This window comes from Benincasa hispida, chromosome 6 (genome assembly GCF_027475165.1).
Source record: "Benincasa hispida cultivar pf3 chromosome 6, pf3_genome.v1.1, whole genome shotgun sequence".
NCBI lineage: Eukaryota > Viridiplantae > Streptophyta > Magnoliopsida > Cucurbitales > Cucurbitaceae > Benincasa > Benincasa hispida.
This window is the reverse complement of record NC_143483.1, coordinates 30,946,221-30,971,090: the sequence shown is the minus strand read 5'-3', so window position 1 is coordinate 30,971,090 and position 24,870 is coordinate 30,946,221. Positions and strand designations below refer to the sequence as shown.

The 24,870-nt window shown below is 32.4% G+C and overlaps 1 pseudogene; it reads right to left on the bottom strand.

Annotated features, from left to right (window-relative positions):
- Nucleotides 1-9,159: 9,159 nt before the first annotated feature.
- Nucleotides 9,160-24,870, bottom strand: part of LOC150035590 (uncharacterized) — a 64,003-nt pseudogene continuing 48,292 nt past the window's right edge.

The following is a 24,870-nucleotide window of genomic DNA, read 5'->3' as shown; positions in this document are numbered from 1 at the left end:
TTTCATATCAATTCAAGTTTGAGGTGAAATGAAGTGAAAATTCAATAGAAAAAATTTGAATGAGATTAAAACATAAAATATAGATTTTTTTTTTTCAAATTTTTAATTCTCGAAAATGAAAATTTTAGATGATATAAAAGAAGCAAAATTTAAATAAATTCAAAAAGTGTAAATGAAAATATAGTTTTTTTTTGTGGTTTTTCAAATTCAATCTTGAAAATAAATTTTTTGGATGAAAATAAGGCTGAAAAAAAATTAAATTGAAAAATTAGAAAAAGTTAGAAGTTGAAAAGGCTAAAAACTGGGGGAAAAAGAAAAAAAAATAACGACATTTAACGATATTTGTGTTGGGATTTATGTCATAAATCTCATAGTCTGTAAATCTTTGTAAACAAATTATAAATAATAAAGTATTATTTATTTTTAAATGTGTTACTTATTATTTGTATAACTCAAAATCTAATAAATTAAGATCTGAGGTTATTTAATGTAACTTGAACAGTATGAGGTAGACATACAAGTAGATTATTTTCAAGTAATGACCCAAAAAATTTATAATATATGGATAAGGTTGGGTGTCTTATCCTACCTTATCCTGATAACACCATAGATACAGTCCATCTTGTAAGCGTTACAAACGATCTAATCCAAATCATGTCAAGATATGTAAGCGGGGGTATCATATATAATTAGTTTGTATAAGACCGGACCATGAAATATATAATCTCTCTTTATAATATCGTTAAATGAAGAGATCAATATTTCAATTGATAACCATATAACTCGATCTTAATTTTTCCTGAGTTATAAACTCCTGCTCATGCGATTCGTTCTTTGATTTGTATGGTGAGAGTGGTCTTAGTTGTCGACTCAATATGTCTACCATTTTGGGGACGATATCGAGTGGGGAGTTAGGAACATAACTACACATGATGGAATTCACTTCTTCCTTGTCCTAAAGGTAAGTGAAAGATTATTCTGTAAGTGTTGACTCCGGGACTTGAACAATGAGACTTCACCCTCTCAGTGGCCTAATAGGGACTTGGTTTATAGGAGGATCATAAACAAATTATTCATTAAAAGATCAGTAGTACTTAAGAAGAAAAATGTAATCACAAGGGTAAAATGGTAATTTGACCCAACTGTAATTACGAACAACTTGTGAATGATTGACTTATATAAAATGGTTAAATCATTGGACACGTAAATATTCTACAGTTTATAGGAGTGCACCTATGGTCTTTAGTTGAGTGCCCCATGGTTAATGAATATTGATTAATGTAATCAAATGGTTTAATTAATTAATCTTGTATCGTTGGAGCTTATAACTATAGATCCATCAGCTCCCTCTACTAGCTTGCTTACAATGGGTTAAAACATGGATATTTAATGTTGAAAGAATTTGAAGTGCTTAAATTATTTTATTGGAATTTTTGTTAATGATATAATTAATATAATAATGTATGTAGATATGTTATAATATAAAGCTAATTTTGAATTAGATTCAAATTTAAACTTTATAATATGAGAATATTAATATTTGATTAAATTAAAATATTAAATTAATATGAATTTGGATTTATATTCATTTTATAAGTTAAATGAATGTGAATGAGATTCATATTAAAACTATAGGTTATGAGAAATTATGTAATTAGAATATAATTCATATACACATTAAATTAAATATAAGACATTTAATCGATTAACTAGATAAGGTTTAATTAATATTTAATTTAATATATTAAATATATTTTAATTTAATAACTCCACTGTAGTTGTAGGGGAGTGGGGTGAGGAGAGTTAACTCCCAAGGCTGATGTGATTGCACTAAAAGGTTGGTGATTTTCAAGGCTTAGTTTTTTATGAAAAAGAAAACATAAAAGAAATACCTCTCCTCCTCTCTCATAATTCCCACTAAAAAATTTACCAGAGAAGAGTTCTTTGTGAAATTTAAATTCCCTGCTAACTTCACAAGGACCCCACAATCCTCCTTATTCCAATAGAGAATAACAGAGAAGATTTTTTCTCGTGTTCAAGATTGTACGTGCTGTGATAACTTGTATTAACTTGTAGAAATACAAGTTATTTTGCCTTTTTATTATAAACAATAAAGAAAATTTAGAGAAAAACGCATTAGCTTGACAAGAAATTCATGCAAATAATCATATCTTGCAATCATGTGCTTGCAATACTGATAATCCTTGAAAAATATAAAATTGTCACTTTTGGATGCAAGATTCAGATGAAATGAAAAAGAAACTGACAAAAGAAACAAGTTGCAGATGTGAATGCATAAAAGAAATCAACTCGACGCCCAACTTTGCAACGCATAGCATCACACGATGAGATGAAACACGACAAATAGAAAACGACAAACACGTGGGTGGTGGAAGTCAAATCAATAGAATAAATTGGTAGTTGATATGAGACATTCGTAGCAGAGCCAATGGATCTCTGATGCAAAGCAAGTGACACAACAGAGCATGGAATTTAATGCGAGGTGTCAGCATAATCATTAGAGAGATGCAAGGAACCTTCTTTTCAATGCCTATAAATAGCCTTTCAAAGATTGAAGAAAATATAGAGATTTTTCCATCATCGAAAGAGGCCGAAGCTCTATCAAACTTCCATTCTAAATCCACCATAACCACCACTTCTTTGAGCTTTTCTTAAAGAATTCTATGTGAAAGCTTAGAATTATTCTCTAAAAAAAGAGAGAGAGACCTTCACACCGTTGCAACCTAAGTGAAGCAGCAACCACCTAAGGCTAAAGAGAGCAAGAAATTGTGATTGACGGCTTGATATTATCAATTCTAGTTTTTCTTACATTCTTCTTGTCATCTTTATTTGTTTTAAGTTTTCAGGGATTGGAAAACTCTTTCATCCTAATACGAATGCACTTTCTTCCATATTCTTTCCATCCTCGTCTCTTTTCATAAACAGGAGCAGCTAAATTCTTAATGGGTGGAGAAAGATAAACTAACATTTTTTTACTAAATTATGCATAAATAGGTGTTCATCATGTTTAATGCTGTAAGATGATTATTGAGATCAAATCTCAAGATTGGTCTAGGTAGGAAATTTAGATCAAATTGAAAGATTGGTCTAAATAGGTAATAATCATCTACTTGGGAAAGTATGGGATTATGGAACTCGTTAAACAAGAATAGAATTAACTTTAGAGATAAAATTAACCTATCACAATCAAAATTCATCTCATGCATCCTAGAAATGGGACATTATGGCTCAAAAATACTAAAAGGTGAAATTTATTATTTGATGAGTTTCTCGTATGAACGCATGACTTATGCACTGCTTAGGAAAATGTCAGTGAATCTTTCTCTAATCTTGTCTAATATTGATATTTATTCATTCTCAATGCATACTATTTCATTTAGTACGTGTAATCGCCATCACATCTATATCATCATCCATTCCACCATTAGTGCAAGTACTCTATTAGTTAGTAAACATTACTTTCATCGCATACCTGAAAAACAACCTACTGCGTCGAGATCAAACAATTATTTCATCATCTTATAGCCGTACGTCTCTGTAATCGACCTTAAATCTCATCGAGAATATTCTAATCAGGCTTGCGCTTGGTTCTAGTTAAAGAAAACATCGCGTTTAGAGCAACACATTCATCTGATTTAGGAATTAGAGCACGACATAAGCCAACATTCATCGCATCTTTCAAAAAACACAAGATACTGCTTTTTTTTTTAAAGACTAGGAGAAGACCTTGAAGACTTAGATCTTCAAAGGTATAAATCTTCTTCCCTTTTCTAACATAGAAATGTGTGCTTAATTTGGTCTTATTATTTTGTTATGTATTAATTCCTCTATCAAAATTGGGATAAAAGAGATCACACGCTTTCTGCATGGGAATTCGATTCCTTCAATTTGGTGATGAGAATGGAGTTATAGTGGAGAATGTACCAAGAGTTTATAATTTATTGAAGTTACCTCTAATGGAGTTATAATAGAGTATTTAATATGGTAAAGATTTTTCTTCTTCCTCTTTCGATCAAAATGAGAGAGGTTGAATCGAGTTCACTAAACCGACCACGTCGAAACAAGAAAATCCACCTTAACCTTAATCTGGTCAGTGTTGGTCAATGAAGACCTTTGGACTTTTTAGCTTGTGGATTTGGGTCTTGGGCCCAAAGATTGTTACACTTTTATTTTGCTTTTTCGTTATGAGATTTTATGGAAAAACACTATACATTTTGATCATATTTTTAAAACAAATTACTTCTAATATTTTCTAAAAGTAAAAAACTTAGAAATATAAAATATTATTCAAGTTGCATCTTTCTTTATAGAATGATATTGAATTTATATGAGCGATACACTAGCTAAAATATTTTAAATAAAGGAAATAACACACATATGGCAATATAATATTCTTTGCAATAAGGAAATAATTTATTCCATAATTTTCGTATGAGATCTTGATTGACAGCTGCAAAGCAATATTCAAGGCTTAATTTATGCAAATATCGAGAGAGAATTGGTGAACTGGCAATTGTCATATTGAGCAATTCACCATTATAGTTATGGCTTGATGAAACGCTATTAAATTATTTAAATCTAGGCATTAAATTTTCATCTATTTGTTAACATCTTCATCGGTATTTTCATAGGTTATGAATTCGATATCAACATAAGGACTCAACCAACATTGGGCTATAGGGAAAAACTTTCTCTTACCATTTTGTCTCTCTCCTATTTTTTATTTTTTATATTAGTTATTATGTTTAGTGTACTTGAACTAAATAAACATCAAAATTGAAGATTAAAATGTTGGTCTTTTTCATTTTGTACTTTAATTCTAGATAAATATACCAAATGATCTTAAAGTATTTGGAAATGCTATTAAGAGAAACACGATCATTTAGTAATGCTATTAAGAGAAACATTCTCTCTCCATTTATTTCCTCTTATTTTTAAATTTCAAATGTAATTTTATCCTTTATCTTTTTTAGTCTCCTTAAATTAAATAGATATCAAAATTGATGATCAATGTTAAAATTTTCATCTCACACTTTAATTTTAGTTAAGTTTACAAACTTGTTTATAAAGTATTATGTAATTCTTAATTTCATCCGAAAATTTGAATGGGTCATTTGGACCCCCAACTTATCTTGGGCTGAGTTAGTTATTATAGTCTTTAGAATGTTTGAGTCTTCTATTATAATAGTTTTAGTTCCTAATTATTATACCTCACACTTAAGTAAAACTATTTGAAAATCTTAATTGTTTACGATGTTTACTATTTTGGAACTATTACCTCTCCTCATTTTGTAATCCATACAAAAATAGTCTGCACCCCAAACACAATACTATCATTACCAACTCAATATCCCAAATAAGCACTAAAATTTTCAATTTCACCCTTAATGTAATAAACATTCCAAATTAGTGATTTTTGTAAAAATAAATATGTCTATGCAGATAAAAAGTTGATGTAAAAGTTTAGGGCCCATTTGATAACATTCTCATTTCCTATTATTCATTTTTGTAAGAAACTCGCTTGTTTAATAATCATTCTCATTTCTTGTTTCTAAATTTTAGGAAACATTTCTTAAAGAAGGGGCAAAATTTGAGCTTGTTCTATTTCTATGTTTCTTTTTATATTTATATGTTACTTTTTATAAGGACAATTGACTTTTGCCTTCTTGGTTGCGGGGAAAGTGCATGTTTTCAAATCATATATATATTTTTTATTTTTCATAATTACTGTTCCCAAGTTAAGATATTTTTTGTTTATGTTGTTCCATATTCATTTAATTCATAATATTTTTTTTTCATTTAATGCATAATCTTCTTTTTAATTTTTTCTCCTTCATTTTAGGAGACTTTTCTCTAAACCGTTTTTTTTTTTTTGTTCTCTTTTCTCAATCTTTATTTCAAATTTATTCAGCACACACCATCTCATTTTTTATTTCTTCGTTTTTCATATGTATTTTGTTTATATATATGAGTTTATTTCAAATATATATGAGGTTATTTAAAATTTATAGGATGTTTATATCAAATGTATTTAGATAGTACATATTTTAGGTTAGTTATGTAGGATCTATTGACAACACTAGAAGGGGCTGAATAAGATTGTCTACCAATTTCAACTTTAAAAGTCTTATTGTTCTAAATGTGATAACTAAACTTGAATTTTAATTTAAGAAAATAACATCAAGCAATCAATCCAAGTTAGTAGCTAATGTCACAATTATGCATAGCATCAAATCAATCCTGACATGCAATCTAAAAATTAGAAAAGAAACTAAGTACAAAAATAAAAATGAGTTTAGGAAAAAAAAGACACTAAAATTTATAGTGGCTTGGCAATGTGTCTACGTCCACTCTTGAAGCCCCTTCTTTTACTGAGAAAATTTATCTCGCAGGTGAGAATAAAACCTATATGACCTTTTTTTTTTTTCACCTAGGCTAAAGAAAAACTCGGATTCCTTTCACTGGTTTAAGATCTAACCATCCCTTTCTCACAACCCAAGGTGTACCCTACATTAATACAAAACCCAATGAAAATATAAAATAAACAAAATCACCTCTACATAGGTAAAATTTACAAGTTTGACTGTATAACACCCCAACAATTTTCTCTAGTAATAAAACTTATAAAAATTGTATAGAATGTGAGAAATGTGATTTTTTAGTACTTAGAGAATGAACAAAGGAGAAATATGTGTGTTGGAGAATTTTCTATTTTCTTCAAGAAGATGGCTAGAAGGATGATGGTTGATGATTATAAAATTTGAAGGATTTAACATCAACCATTAGACTTAGGGTAAAAAGAATGAATGGGTGAGATTAAATCAAGGGAGAAACAAAGGAGATTAAATTTATGAAGGAAAAAAACTGAGAATATGATTTTAGAAGGGAATAATCTTTTTTACATATTTTTCTTTTTTTAGATCAAATTTTTGGGATGTCACATGTTGCAATCTCATTTGATTGTGAGTGATCCCACCTTTCTCCTTTCCTTTTTTTTTTTAAAAAAAAAAAAAAAAATCTCTCTTCAGTAATCTGCCACGTGTCATCTTAGTGTTGGTCCACGCCTGACACGTCACTACCATGTCATCGACCACATCGATTTTTTTCCAAATCTTCTTTTATTCGCAACATCTTCATTTGATGTCCAATTTGAGTGATTCAAAATGATCCTTAAAACTCGAAATGAACACCCACAGAGGTTTGAGTGTGACCAGGGGTGTCACGAAGGGTTTGCTGACCAAGGATTGTGGAAAGATCACGTTGTCCAAGTCAACGGTATGACAAGGGAAAGCCAAGGCGTGGCACGACTCACTTGAGAGTAGGTAGGTAAAGAGTCAGGCGAGCCTAAACCTCAACTGAGAGAAATGACCAGACAGGTGAAAGGCGCGCCTGTGAAAACGATGTAGGGCGCAAGGGCATACTGGCGGCACCAAGGGCCCCGTGCACCGCTCCGACACATGATTACGTAGACATCGGGCATTGATGGGAACACAAAAGCTAGACATTCATAGGCCACAAGAGACTTAGACATGATGATTCAAGTGACTCTAGGCCCAATGTTCACTAAAGAAGTCTGAAGGTTCACAAGGGACACATGGCAGTAATCCTACGAGCCAAGTGGATAATATTATGGTCAACATGACAAAGAGAGTGAAGAGATTATTCAGGAAGTTATTGTCATGAGGGGGAGTGGTCGATTCTTGGGTTTAGTGGGTGGTTATCCTTTAGTAAGGCCACTCTCCCACAAATGTAGCCTATTCTTCTTCCTTCCTTGTCTATAAAAGGTGTAGTTTGGGGATTATCCAAACACACCTTCACAAAAGTGAAAATTCTCTCCTTTATACTTTATGCTCTCTAGAGCTTAATGTGTTCTTGTAAGAGTTTTGCTCCAAAGTCTTATAAATTATGGTTTGCAATCGTTCTCATCAATAAAGTTCTATATTCCCACAACCATCGTGTGTTCTCTCTTTCCCTCTCAAGTGTTGAGTTTGGCCAATGCCTATATCAAGTGTGTAAACTTTTAAGGGTACTTTTGGGGAAAGCTTGGGTTTAAATCTTTAGGCTAACTAAGGAACCTCCTTAGGTTGCATGGGAAACTTGCAAAAAATTCTATTTTGTACTTCTTCCCTGTGACAGGTTAGTCTTACTATTGATATTTGGAACCAATTTCTTTTCAGTTCCAACATTCATAACATTTACATCATTCAATTTAGGCAAAAAAACATGAATAAGATTGATAGCTCTAAAAAAGAGCTAGTTTTCTAACCTAATTCTATATGTTTTGTACAATTCTTATTCATAAAATGTCCATCTATAAGTAAATTCATCCCGGGGTCAAGGCATTCCATCTTCCTGTGGAGATGGAACACAAAGCATACTAGGCGGTAAAGCAATGTAACATGAGCTTGGCTCAAGTCGGCGAAGAATGATTACTTAAACTTCAACAGTTATAAAATTTAAGTTTAGAAGCCTACAAGAACTCTAGAATCTACGAGGAGAAGACTAAGCTGATTCATGACAAAGGTTTCGTAAGGAAGGATTTTCATGTTGGTAAAAAAGTCCTACTCTTCAATTTTCAACTATAATTGATGCCTAGTAAGCTAAAATCTAAATGGCTTGGTCCTTTTGAAATTATTAATTTGTTTCCTATGGTGTAGTTGAGATTAAATGTTTAGAAACAGAAAAAAGTTTAAAGTTAATGGCATAGGCTAAAAATTTACCATGAAGGGCAAGTCAATTAAGCTCTTTGAAAAAAAAGGTACAAACAAAAATTAAAAAGTATATGTTGAAAATAAATAAAAATATATAAAGTACTTAAAAAATTAAAAAGTTTAAAAGTTTAAAATAAATAAAGCAATCTTTCTTAGTTTTCCATCTTCCCCTTATTCTACTCTTTCCCCTTTCTTTCTCCCCAATTATCTCTAACCCAAAGTGCTAATTTAAGCTTCATAATGACCAATAAGAAGTTCATAGTAGAGCAGAGGATACACAAGGAAGGGAAAAGATAATGCACAATAAGCAATAGAATATACATTGAGGGTGAAGGCATAAAAGGAGAGGAGAGAAGAACTGAAAAGAATTTCTTTGTTCAACACTTAGACCATTTCAACAAATACCCATTATGGCGAAGGTCCACCTTTAACGAGCATTGCAAGGGCAATCTGATGACCCATGCTCCAATGATCTACCAACGCGCACTCTTCCGGCGAAGACCCATGCTGATAGTTGCATAGATCTCACACTTTGCATCTCGAATGGTGTGACTCCTGACAAACTATGCTCGACCTTTGATGAAGCTTGACTTCGTAAGTACCCACAAATTCGAGATCCGCGAACTCCGTCGAGCTCCACATACACTGTAGTGTTTCGACGACTAGGGATCTCTGCTTTAGGCGGATGAAGCTCGACTCGAGTGGACCATTTTCCATCAACCTCGACGGTGACCATCCACCTGCAACAAATTGGAAAGTAAGGAAAGGAAGAGCAAAAGTTTGACGAAGAAAAAAGAAGGAAAAAATCATGAGCAATTGACACAAATAGCCCTCTTGAAGTTTTAGTTTTGAATTTAGGACCCTTTTTAAAAAGATTGTTTTTTTTACCCCACAATTTTGAAAACTAAGTAAAATTACCCTAATGCCCTTCACATTTCAAAAGTGACTCAAACCCTCCAAACCCTCACTCTCACTATTTTCCCTTGTCATTTTCAGTCATCATCATTTCCCTCTGCCATTTCCTCAATTTCATTCCATTTATCTCTATTTCCCTTGCCATTTTCCTTTTCATTGAAGATTATTTGGGAATTTTCAACTAATCAGGTATAAATTTTTATTTTTTTCCATTCAATGTTAGCTTATCTTAGATGTTAAAAAATGATTGTTTAAAATCTATGTTGAATGTTAATTTTTTTCCCCCTAAAAAATCATGTTCTGCGTTTTCTGAATAATTTTGGGCCTAAAAATTAGTTTTCGAAAATCGATCGTACCCGGTCGAGCTTCATACGATGGTGACCGTGTATGTGATCGGGCAGAGAAGATTTGGGAAAGATTGCGTCCGGTGGTAGGCCAATCAGGCCCTCATGTATATTTCGACCGGGTATAGGGTTGGCAACAGGGCCGGGCCGGGGCGAGGGAGGGTCCTCTATCCCCAGCCCCGTGGAGAAATCCCCTCCATCCCCGCCCCCGTTCCCGCAATTGAAGGCGGGGACGGGGGCAGGGATTCCCCGTCGAGGAAACGGGTCCCCGCGGGGCCACATTCCTCATTTCCCCATGGGGATTCCCTATTTTTTTCTGTTAATTTTTTAAGTTTGAGCTTGACTTTTGGGCTTAAATTTAGAATTTATATATTTAATATTGGGCTCACAACATTATAAACATATATATAATTAAGTTATTTTATATATTATAAATATATATTTATAAAATATTAAAAATATAACTATATAAAATCGGGGTCGGGGTCGGGGTCGGGACGGGGATACCATCCTTGTCCCCGGACGGGACCCCGAAAAAATTCTCCAATTTGACCCCATCCCCGGTCAAACCAGGGATTCCCCACCCCGATCGGGACCCGAACCCGCGGGAAATTTTGCCAACCCTAACCGGTTATGGGCGAGAAAGAGAGAAAAGGACGAGGGGGAAGGGTGCAAAATCGGGTAGGGGTTGTGGTGCCCAGTCGGGCTTTATACGAAAATGACTGGGTATGTGACTGGGCGGAGAAGATTGGGGAAGAGATTTGGGGAAGATTGGTGCCCGATGCTAATGTAACAACTCAAGTTGTATACAAACATTATAGGAAATTAGATAATGAATATTAATTTAAAGTTCAAGATTAAATCTAGTTATTAGTAAACAAATTCTAAGTTTAAACCACTAAGTTAAAAATTTGGCCTATAAATTTTATTGGTCATTAAATAAATAACAAACACAATATTGATTTGAAAATTAAGAAAATATCCAAGTAAGGAAAAAAATCTATAAAATAAGATAATGACAATATAAGATCATTTGAAGAAAATAAAAATAATAATAAATAATTTGTAGAAGGTTTAAGATGATAATGATAAAAAAAAAATTTTTTTTTAAAAGGAGATAAATATAAAAGAAGATAAACATAAAAAATAAAAAATAAATAAATAAAGAAGAAGATAAATATAAAAGAAAGAAAGAAAAAAAATATAAGGATAAATATAAAAGAAGATAAATTAAAAAAAAAAAAAGAGAAAAGTTAAATATAAAAGAAAATAAACATTAAAAAAAAACGAAAAAGATAAATATAAAAAAACAAACATAAAAAAAGAGGAGATAAATATATATATATATAAAAGATAAATATAGAAAAAAAAAGGATAAATATAAAAGAAGACAAACATTGAAAAAAATAGAATGATAAATATAAAAGAAGATAAACATAAAAAAAAATGATGGAACACAAGACATATGCAGCGGAATAAGGATCTAATTTCACTCTAATTGCTTTTAATAAAAGGAAAAAACATGCAAAAAAAAAAAAAGGAAAAACAGTAAATTAAAAAGGAGTAGAGTGCAACCTTTGTAGCTCTCGAAAAAAGCTTTCCTCGTTGAATCTCGACCTGAACTCTTCTGGACCACCACTAGAGTTTACCGCTATTCTCTGGACTCAGAACCGGGTTGTGGGACCCAATGAATGAAGGAATGAAAAGGGGAAGAAATGGTGGTTCAAGGTTAATGTGAGAAAGATAGGAGAATTTTTTGGAAACCAAAAATAGAAAATTTTTCCAAAAAGGAGAGAAAAAGATTTCAAAAACCTCTTTTTATTAAACAATTACATGCATCTAATGCATGTAAAAACTCCCCAAAACTCAACACCTCACAAAGCACTAAACCAAAGTGAGCTATGTGTTATTCTATAATATTTACACATAGTCCACTTAAGTTAGTGGGATTATCCAACAAAAATGTTGGATAATTCCACTAACTCTTAGTCAAGGGCAAAATTGTCGTTTTCTATTTGGTCAAAGTCAAACTTTGACTTTTAGCGGAAAAAAATCAACACTTTGACTTTTTACAGTTTTGACCCTTTTGACTAATTTTGACATCTCGAACATGAATCAACATTCATATTTTCGAAATTCAAATCATATTTGAATATAGAGCGTCATACAAAAAATCAATAGCGATATCGCATATACTTGTCGATTTTAATCCCTTTTCCTAATTCGAACAATTCGAATTAGTCCAACATACTGTTCTAAGTTTAATCCATATGAGCTAGCAGGGGGACCTAGTGGACCTAGCTCCAACATCCGAGATTAACCGGTAAAACTCTTTAACCTAATTAATCAACATGTGTTAACTAATGGGTCATTCCACTAAAGTCCCGTAGTTACACTCCCTTCACTATAGATATATTTCTTTCCATTTGATATAACCATAATCAGTAAGTCAATCTTTCACAGGTTGTTCGTGGTCTTGGCTGGGTCAAAATATCGTTTTACCCCCGAGAACACTTCTTGTTCCTTCAGTACCATTAAACCTCTAAAGAACAATTGATTTGTGATCCAATCAACAAATCTCGTTCCTCTCAACCTAGTGAGAGGGTGGGCCCCTTGTTCTTATTTTGAAGTCAACACTTAAGGGAACAACCTATCTACTACCCTTAAAGATGGGTAGGAGTGAAGTTCGTCTTGCACCCTATGTCCCCAACTATTTACCCTGTCTTACCCCTGAAATGGGAGGCTTATTGAGCCAACGCTGTTGAGTTGCTCTCACCCATGCAGATTTAAGGATAATCCCGAATAAACATGAGTTCATAGTTAACTTAGTATTGAGATCAAGTTGCCCAGGTCATCAAATTTGAATTAGTTAGTTTTAAACAATAAACGGTGTTATAAAGTAAAAGTGACTAGATCGTGGTCCAGTCTTATACAAACTCATTACATAGAATGCCCCCATTCACATATCTCTATATGAACAATTCAGAATCAAATCGTTTGTACTAACTACAAAGTGGGCCGCATCCATGGTGTCCCCATAACAAGGCGCCCAACCTTGTCTTTATACTATAGACCATTTTAGGCTAAATACTCGAACTTTATCCATGTTTTATGTCATCACATAAAGTTCAAGTTTACATTAAACAGCCTCAGGACCTTAGTTTATTGGATTCAAGATTACAATTTCAATAACAATTTTATCAAAAAAACAAAATAGAATATGTTTATCAATTTAGAAACTACAAGTTTTAGGATTTAAATCCAAAAAAAAAAGATTAATATAAAAGAAAATAAATAAAGAAAAAAGAAAGAAAAAAGAAGAAGATAAATATATATATATAAAAGAAAGAAGATAAATATAAAAGAAGATAAACATTAAATAAAAGAGAGAAGATAAATAAATAAATATATATATATATAAAGAGATAAACATAATAAAAAAAAAAAAAAAGAAAGGGAGGTTGGTTAAAACTTTTCTATAAATAGGAAAGTGGGGCAGTTTATCGGAAAAAAAAAAGAGAGAGAAAAAGAAGAATCAAAAGCATTTCAAGACCAAACCATAAGGAACAATTAGGATTACAGTAAAGATAAGCAGTTTATCTCACCTTCTCTTTAAGTGTTTTATGATAGTGTGCCTTTGATATGTTGTTTTATTATGTTCTTATTGTTATGTTGCACTATATGTTTAAAACACGTTTCTCTATAAGAGACTCCATGCATTATGTTTGTTCATGATTATGTTAAGATCAAGTTTTAACTTGCACCCCTCTAGGCCCAAACTTACATTATGTTTATGGTAAGGATTAGCAGGGTATGTATGGTTGCACCATTCTAGCCCAATCTTATGTTTATGCTAATGGTTGATGTTGGATGCGACTTTGGCCCTACTGACTACATATCCCGCTAATCATCAAATGGGTTAGTTTTCGCTTAAGTTCTCATCTTCCTACCAGGGCAAAGGAACTTACGTTGGAAACATAACCGACCACCTCATGTTATTATAAGTTCATGTTTTGGGTCCCAATCATATGTTTTCATGACATGTTGCATGTGACTATGCATTTGGTCACTACCTTAAGTGAGAATTACTTACTGGGTATATTATATACTCATCCTATTTTACAGACTTTGTAGGTAAGGACACAACGTAGTGGCATGACTGGACGTCACTCAAGTGGCCAACCATCAAACTCACTATGTTCCACTACGCTAATGTTTAAGGATCCTGGTGTTTTGTAAAATAAACTTTTGTATAGTTTTGATACTTAATTCATAAAATTTTAGATGTGTTTTTTTGAAATTTTTACCAAAATGCATCCCATGATAGAAAATCTAAGTTTGCATGTCGTAGCGATTGGACCTTATTATGTAAGGATCTGGTTGTTACAGCTAGACCAACTGGGCCCATGTATAATTCGACCGGGTATGGGCGGGAAAGAGAGGAAAGGACGAGAGGGAAGGGGATAAAATCGGGTAAGGGTAGAGGATGCCCAGGGCTTCAGACAAGGGTGGCCACGCTTAAGGGCGGGGAAGATTGGTATGTGGCTCGGTCCGGCGCCCGGCCAGGTATTGGCCCAATCGGAATCGGGTAGGGAGAGGGGAACAGGTATATGGCCCGGTCATGAGCCTCACATGTGACAAGTCACGACCCGTTGCATATGACGAGCCTCCGTAGTCTTCAATTGTTCATTCTTCTACATGAGGTGTATGGTGGGTATTAATCTTGGGTTCCTCTCCATCATCCTTCTCCCTCCAAGACCAATCATTGAAATATTGACCTTGGTCTCCATCATCCTTCTCCTCCAAGACCAATCATTGAAATATTGACCTTGGTCTCCATCATCCTTCTCCTCCAAGACTAATCATTGAAATATTGACCTTGGTCTCCATCATCCTTCTCCTCCAAGACTAATCATTGAAATATTGACCTTGGTTACAAAACTAATAATATACACATACCGCAGCCTCTTATAGAAATTCTATGAGACAATAAAAATATACACATACAGCCACAATTCACTTCCCAAGAAACAAAAAGGAAACATCTTAGAAGGCCCAATCCTTCCCTAAGAAGCTCTATTCCCTTTTTCAAAACATGTGTACATAATCATGTTATTAACCTAAGTTTTCTTAATAAGCCGAGTTCTTTGGTGGCAAGCCGCAGCAGGATCAACTTTGAGGAAACTGACCGCTACCTGAGAGAAGAAAATACAAAGAAATTTGGTGAGCTAACAATCCAGTAAGTGACTATAGAATCAAAACGTAACAAGCATAGCAATACTATGAACATATACACATACAAACGAGTGTATTCCACAAATGTCCCTAGATATAGCTTTTATGCTATTCTCTACGTCACCACCATTATTATTCTCTAATTGAGAACGAGCCTAAACGCTCTAGCTCCCAATGTTTACAACCAGCCCTGAGACCCACACCTTGGTCCCCATTCCTAATTGCCTACGTGCACGTGGCCACACTAAATATCCTAACACTTTGATACTTTCGCTCAGATGCCTTCTCAGATATGTCCTTCAGTATCGAACTTCTATGATACCTTCTCATAAGTCCTTTAGTATCAAATTGGTCGGATACCTTCTCAAAAATCCTTCGGTATCGAATTGGCCGGGTACCTTCTCAAAAGTCCTTCGGTACCTAATTGGTTGGGATACTTTCTCAAACATGTCCTTCAGTATCGAGCTTCCTGATACCTTCTCATAAGTCCTTCGGTATCAAGTTGGCCGGATACCTTTTCAAAAGTCCTTTGGTATCGAATTGGCCAGGTACCTTCTCAAGTGTCCTTCAGTACCTAATGTATATTTTGTAACAACAAATTAAGTTTCATAGCCTAGTTTTACACAAAAGCTATTCCATTGTCACTTATTTACAACAGAATTCTTTCTCTTGTAACCTTCCATTAAAAAAGCATATATCATAAAGAGAGCATGGCTTTTGTAAGAATTACCCAACATACCTTGGCCTAATTGCACACATACACGCCGGGGACATGCATTAAAGTTATTCTCTCATAATTGGATGCTTGAGAAAGTGTAAATACATCATTAATGCCACTGTGCTTTACATGATCAGACACGCTTGCATATTAAAAACTTAGAATATGCTTAGTCACTTACAGTTTGTTAAGCTTCTACTAGTTTATACGTTTTCCCCAGCTCATCTTGGCCTGAAAAGATATAACCTTTGATTACACTTCTTAGAAATCCTAGCTTATCTCAAACAATTTATTTATTAAAACATTTCCATTAACCCAGCCAGCTTCACCAGCGAGATCCCCCCCCCCCCCAAGCGATGCTGGCGAGATCGCCATCAGCGACACTAGAGAGATACTTACGAGCGACACTAGCGAGATCTTCATAAGCGACACTAGTGAGATCCTCACAAACGACACTGGAGAGATCCTCACTAACGACACTGGAGAGATCCCTACTAGCGAGATCCTCACAAGCGACACTAGAGAGATCATCCTAAACGACACTAGCAATACCAGCGATACCCTTTAGAGCGATACCAGCGACACCAATGATACCCTCTAAACGATACGAAGCTTTTCCTTGTGAAATTCTTAGCGATACTCACCTCATTTCTAGCGAGATTTCCCCCGAGAGCGACACCCTTCTTACAAAAACTCACTGTAATCCTCCATGCTGAACTGCTTATGCATCAATTCCCTAGTATAACTTCAAAAATTCATAACTCATAATCCTGAACCCTTTTCAAGAAACTTCCTTCTACAAACTTATTTAGATTTGGGTTGGCTTTCTTGCCTTAAAATTTCAGTTTAAACTTCCTGGTGATTTGGCTTTGAACTTCCCAACTTCACCACTGGTCCGGATTACTCCTTGGTTCTTCCTCCTTTGCAAATTCTCCTCCTTTGTTCATCACCTCTTGCAATCGTTCTCCAACAAAATCACCTCGAAAACCAGGTTCTCCCAGCTCTCAAATGACACCAAATTCACTAAATTCCATCTTCTCAATTGTCAAAACCACGCCTTTGGAGCTTCTCTTTCCTTTTAATCTCTCTGCCGCTTCCTGAAATCAAGGAATGAATTGCCACATCACCCTCTCTTAATGCCTTCAGCCAGACAATGATTAATTTTTCTCCATTAAGGACATTTCCTTCTCTTTCTTCTAAATTCCCATAAACAACACATTACCTCCTTTTAATAATAATATTACAAAGAAAAAAAAAAATATCATATAGTATTCCTTTTTGGCTAAATGCACTTATCTAAGGAACCTAAGTTCGGGTTTTACAACTTCTATGTCTTGTAGAGTGATAATGCACTCTCCAACAGACATATGGAATGTATGCGTCTCGGGCCTCCATCTCTCAACTAAGGTTGTGATCAGATGCTAGTCCAACTGAATAAATCATAATCTGGAAACCCAATAGAATCCAGATGTGCGCAGTTGCGGTAATATTCGAGGGTGGAGCAGGATAGTGCGCTAGAGAACTGCCTCTCGACACGTACAAGATATTCCTCCAGTAATACGATCTCGCCATACAATAGACGATCGATGAATGGACTAGTCGTACAAAACATTGGGATCAACAGGTCCTGGGTTTAAAGCCATGATCTAAAAAATATATATATATTTATTTATTTCTCAATTAAGAAAATGTACAACTTAATTAGAAGAATAATGTACAAGTTAATTAAAAGAATAATGTAGAACTTAATTAAAAGAAAAGAATAATGTATAAGTTAATTAAAATAATAATGTATAAGTTAAGATTGTAGGAGAGAGCGAGAGTGAAAGAGCGAGATCTTAGGAGAGAGCGAGATTTATGGAATGTATATTAGATTATTATACTATAGTTGAATAATCATTAGACAATAAATTAAATATATTAGATTATTATACTATAATTGAATAATCATTAGACAATAAATTGAATATATTAAAATATTATACTATAATTGAATAATCATTAGACAATAAATTGATTATATTATATTATTATACTATAATTCAATAATCATTAGACAATAAATTGAATATATTAGATTATTATCCTTTGGCATTGAACTATGACGTCCGGTCTTCACATGAGACACACCTTCATATCGATCGTATGATTGTACTTCATGTTTACTAGATCGTGCAACCCATTTATTTATTTTGTCGTATGCGTACCTGGATTTTTACTCCGCTTAGTATTATAAAATATGTTTGAAATAAACTATTGATAATATATATATATATATATAATATTACAGCTCCGATTTAATCCCTAACTATCTGGAGCTCGTCTTAGTAACGAAGAACACTTCCTTCGATTATGTCCTAACTGGTTACAAAATCCACAAGGTTTTCTCAACAATGATGGTCTACCAGGCTTTACCATTCTAAAAGTCATTATAAATTGAATATATTAAATTATTATACTATAATTGAATAATCATTAGACAATAAATTGAATATATTAAGTTATTATACTATAATTGAATAATCATTAGACAATAAATTGAATATATTAAATTATTATACTATAATTGAATAATCATTAGACAATAAATTGATTATATTATATTATTATACTATAATTCAATAATCATTAGACAATAAATTGAATATATTAGATTATTATCCTTTGGCATTGAATTATGACGTCCGGTCTTCACATGAGACACACCTTCATACTGATCGTATGATTGTACTTCATGTTTCCTAGATCGTGCAGCCCATTTATTTATTTTGTCGTGTGCGTACCTGGATTTTTACTCCGCTTAGTATTATAAAATATGTTTGAAATAAACTATTGATAATATATATATATATATATATATATATATATATATAATATTACAACTCCGATTTAATCCCTAACTATCTGGAGCTCGTCTTAGTAACGAAGAACACTTCCTTCGATTATGTCCTAACTGGTTACAAAATCCACAAGGTTTTCTCAACAACGATGGTCTACCAGGCTTTGCCATTCTAAAAGTCATTCTAAATTGTCCTTACTTTACCACCCTACCCACCAAAACACCGAGCAACACCTATCAACCGTTGCTCTTCTTCTGTCCAGTATCTACATATCGTCCTTAGTAATTAAGTTTTGGCCAAATGTTATCTGGTTGTTTCATGTTTTGATTCCTTTGCTTCTGCACCTACTGCAGCAGACTGAGCATCTCTATGGCTTTGCGTAGCTTTCTCCTTTTCTTTGGTAATGACTCGGGTGTAGCTCGGGAAACATTGCTCTCCTTTTGAGCCCTTAGAATTGCTTCTTTGCGCTGGTGTTTCTTGCCATGAAGGTGTTGATTAAACATCATTTTGTTTGTTGTGGTCACCTTATACAGGACACAACTCCACTCATCCTTGGAAGCCTTCTTCACAATAGAAGGCTTCTGCACCTATCCTATTTACATTTACATACCAATGCACTACATTTGGCACTGGCATTGCCATTGAGAACATCAAGTTCATAGCTTATGCATTTGAAATAGGGAATGTGATATATCTTATTGATTCTGATGGTTCTAGATTGGGATGTCTATATATTATTTCTATCTGATTTCCTCCCATATCTACACTAAAATCCCAAGCATTTGCTGCCATTTTCTAAAAAAAAAAAAAAAAAAAAAAAGACAAACATCAATTTTTTGTATTATACTTCTCATAAGAAGTATTTAAAAAATATTAAATTTTTTAGTTTATAAACATAAACTTTTTAAGTTTTATGAACATCAACTTTTGTATTATACTAGAAAATATCAACTTATCACAATAAACATAACAACAATAATTTTCATATGAATAAACTAAAATTTTCAAACTATATTAAACTTTTGAAACTATACTAAACTAGTTAACTATCACAATAATTTTGTATTAAACTATAAATATCTAACTTCTTAAACATAACAATAAACTAAACATTCTAACACTATACACTATATACATCAAAGTTAATACTAAATAAATCAAATATCATAAGAATAAACTAAACTTTTAAAATATCATAAGTTCAACTCACAGATTTGACGGTAGTTCTTTTTTTTCCTTCAAAGTGACGACAACTACAAAAGATTTTAAAAAAAAATTAGAATCTATAAAAAGATAATAATATAAGAACAAAAATAAAATTTATAATTATTCTTAAAAAATAAAAATTTAGTAGAGTAACGAACCAGTATAGTTGTGTGAGAATGATTTGTATTAAATGAAATATAAGAAGAGAAATGGAAATGGAAATGGGAGGAGAGGAAGATGATTTCGAAGGCAATGAGCTATGAAGGGACAGTGAGCAAATCAAGGGGAGAGGAGTGAGCAAAATCAAGGGTAGTGAGTCTTAAAAATTATCGAGGGAGTGAGTGAGCAAAAATGAAGAGGATGGTGGTTTAAAAGAATGTAGGTCGATTGTTCAACACTCGACCCACGGGTTTGGGGTGGTTGAAAAGGTATTAAGGCTATGGAGAGGGGCATGAATGCGTCAATGAATGTAGGGAATTGGTGCAGGGGAATCGGTCAATGCATGTAGAGGAATTGGAGCATAGTGATAGGACCTCACACCTTTTTTCAGACTTAGTCAATAAATATATGAAATTTTTCAGACTTATGGAAAGTAAATAAAGTGAAGACGATTTCCACGTCAGCTGTGGTTGACCGTTTAATCCATGAGACTCAATCTCGCTCTCTCTAACTATTTCGCTCTTTAAATCTCGCTCTCTCCAACAATTTCGCTCTCTAAATTTCGCTCTCTTCTACTATCTCGCTTTGAATCTCGCTCTCCCCAGTAATCTCGCTTTGAATCTTGCTCTCTCCTACATTGCTTCACCCACTTATGTTTCTTGTCGAAGGTTGAAGTTTCGACTTAGGTATGACTTATTTTCCTTGTCGAGGGTTGAAGTTTCGACTTATGTATGTCGAAACTTCAACCCTCGACAACCTTAATTTACAAATTGTTTCCAACCCTAAGTTACGTATTGGTTCCAACCCTAATGTATGTCGAAACTTTAACCTTCGACAACCCTAATTTACTTACATTAGTCGAATCCTCAACCCTCGACTTCTAGCCTTGAACTCCCAAAACAACAATATTTCTCTAATAAGTTTTGAAAACAACAATATTAATATTAAAGGTCCAATTGAAAGTGGGAATTTAATAAGGGGTATAAGAGTAATTATACAACTAACAAATTTGGTGGAGAATTTTGTGTGAATAATTTTTTGTTAATGGTTTTTGGATAAATTAATTTTAGGTGGAGAATGTGAATTAATTGGGTGGGTTGGTGGTAAGGAACATAAAAGTAATTATACAACCATGTTTACATCATTTTCATCATCAAGGGGTAAAAAAAACTTGTTTTCAAAAAATAGGTAAAAAAACAAAAGAGAACTTCCAATGGATCATTTTGCCCAAAAATCATGGGGGGTGAAAGAAGAGAAAAAGAAAGAGGAAAGAGAAAGAAAAAAATTAAATATGGGTAAAATTAAACGTGGTGGGTCCCACCCCCTCTCCCTTTTATTTTATTCATTTTTTTTTAATTTTTGTTTATATTGTTTTAATTTCAAATTCAGTTTCTATTCATTTGTTTTTCTCTTTCTAAATAAAATTCCAATGTTTTTAATTAGATTTCACAAAAATTTTAATTTAGTCTTAATTTGATTTTTGCAAATAAATCTAAGTTTGATTCATCTCTTGGAATTCCTAAATAAGATCTAGTTTATTTTTTATTTGCTTTTTTAATTAAAAGATTCTACATTAAAACTTTAATTTCTTTTAGATTTTAAAAAATAATTTAATTAATTTTATTTCAATTTATATTGATTGGGATTTCAAACAAAACTTCAATTTTGTTTTCTCATTGATTTTAAAATAATTTAATTTGATTGTCTTAGATTTGAAGTTCTACGAAAGAATTCCAATATCAATATAGTGTCAAACCCTTCAATTTCAACTTTAATTTAATTTTCATAAATCAATTTTAACTTGGTTATAATTCAATCAAATTTCAATTTTATTGATTGTTTAATTTTAATTATCTAAATAAAATTCAATTTGATTTAACGAAATTTGAATAGTTTCAATATGAAAGTTCTAAAAACAATATGAATTACAATTTCAATTTTAATTTTTCATAAATAACTTTAACTTAGTTTTAATTCAATCAAAATTCAATTTTATTCAAGTTTAATTTCCAAATATTTCAAAAAAAAAAAAAAAAATTGAATTTTCTAAACAAAATTCAATTTGATTTAAATGAATGAATCATTTTAGTTTTGAATTTCTAAAAATAATCTCAATTTCAATTTTTCATTAAATATTTTTAACTTTATTGCTTTCAAATGGTTTCTAGTTTCATTTATATTTGAATACTTTAAGTATAATTTCAATTTGGTTTTCAACTAAATTTATAAAACGAGCTCTAATATTTCTTTGAAAGGCTTACACCACTCAAAAAAGCTTATTCATATTTTACTTCTAAAATATGAGTTGATCCACATGAGACATTTCTATAAATGTCATGCTAATCTTATGACGGAGTTGAGATTGTCAAATATCTCAAATTCTTGAGGTAAATGTTTCTCTAATTGGACATGATAATAAATCAATGGACGTTTGTCCCGTGCAATTCTACTTTATTCGTAAAGTTTGAATGTGATTTAGCAAGACATTATTTAAATTAAATTTTGATATTTATGTGTTAATTAAATGTTCATCTTCTAATTTTAATTTTTAAAATAAAAACAAAGTTGATAATGAATTTTATATATAATTGACCATAAGCAATAGTTCTGTCTAGGTTGAGGTACTTAAACTGATGGTACGGAAACACATCTACTTGGGAACTATTTATTTAGTTATATTTTATTTAATCTCATTAACAATTTTTTTAAATAAATATTTTGTAATAAAATTAATTTTTTGTTACAAATAAGACCATTTTTTTTATGAAGTACATTTGATAACAAAAATAAGATGTTTTCAAATAAGTGTTGTAGGGTGCTAATACCTTCTCTAAGCTCAATGACCCCCGAACCTAACTTTAGTTAAGTAGACCACATTTTTTTCTTTTAAAATAGATGACCAACCACACCCATTGTGATTGGTGGCGACTTCAAATCTTACCTCGAAAGAGACCCACATAGAAGGATGTCGACCGCTCTGTATCGTAATGACATTACGACATTTAGTATCATGAAAACATATGGTAAGATTGAAACTAATAAAGCTAATAATTTACCAAATATATACCCCATAATAGGATATATATTCCACGTATTTTTCGTATATATACATGATTTAGTTATTTTGCAAATATATACGTCATATTATATAGTAATGATGCTAAACATAATAGATTAGGGCATAAACTAAGATATAAGATATCTTCAAATTATTTGAAATAAACTCATACATATTTGAAACTGAAAACAAAATGTAGAAATAAGCCCTATATATATTATATACCATATTCTTCTGTATATATATTATATACCACATTCTCATAACATATGTAATACATATGTTTGAGTATAAACCCCGAATGTAACAACCCAGGTGATTATGTAAACTTAAATTATTTATATTAAGTTATTTGGGTTTTCTTTCCTTTAGTTTTGGATTTTTGATTCCCAATTGAGTTAAATTGACAAGATAATTAATTTGAATTTATTTGATAAAATATTTAAAAGCTTCGATTTAAGGTGATGAAAGATTTAGAGTTTAATAAGAGATTTGGAATTTGAAGAGAGAAAGGGAAAAGATTTATATAAGTACGAATGTAGAGGAAACTTTTTTTCGACGATATTGTCCTTGCATTTTAAGATAATGCCAAAACTATCCCCCAAAACCACCAAACTATTGAATCAACTCTTTTTCCAAATCAATCATTTTTTATTATTTAGAATGAGTATGTAGTGACTTATAATTAGAATATAAATTATTTAATTCAGTAAATATTAATTATTAAAAACCCATAAAAACCTTTCTATATTTCTCACTCAAAACAAGAATATGATAAGATTTTTATATTAGTTCTCAACTTATTTACAAAAATTAATTACTGACATTTAATTATAATTAATACCAACATTCCAAAGGTTGTGGATTTTTAAAAATTTTGTAATCTTCTCACTTCTTAAAATTATATAAGACTTATGTCCTATGTTTTTTTTATTTTTTATTTTTTTATTTTTACCATTGCATCTTTCCTTGGTTTACTTTCCTCCTCTTTGTAACACCCTAACCCTAATTTGGAAGGCATGAGGAAATAGGATATTAAAAACAAGAGATATAATTAAATTAAGAGGAATTTAGACGTGGGAAAATCAAAGAAAAATTAATTAAATTACGCGATGGTTTAAGGGAAAAGCTAGCTGAAATTTTGATGTTATTAAGTTAAGAAGTTTATTAACATTTTCTTAAAGGACGTTACAGCTAATCTTGACTGGAAATTGGTGAATTAATAGGAAAATCGAGAATTTGAGAGATTTTGGAAAAAATGAGGTGCTTTCTTTTGAAATTTCTCATTGGATGGCTTTAAGGTTAAGGGTTAATCATTTGTGCACGTGTTAAACTGGAAATTGAAGCTGTAAGTATTGTCCATGTGTTGCATGCGAAGAAGGAAGCATTGTACCAAACCACTATCCTACGCGTGATGCCAAGCGAGATTGGAGAGAGCAGTTTTAACGAGAGAATGAGAGAGAGCAAGATTGGAGAGAGTAATTGGAGCGAGAGTGGAGAGAGCGAGAGTTTGAGCGAGAAAGTGGGAGAGAGCGAGAGCCATGAGAGCAAAATGGGCGAGAAAGTTGGAGAGAGCGAGAGCCATGAAAGCTAAATCAGCGAGAATTGGACAGATGGACGCGTTTTAAAGGGCTGGATGCGTTCTTTAGTAATTTGGATAAAT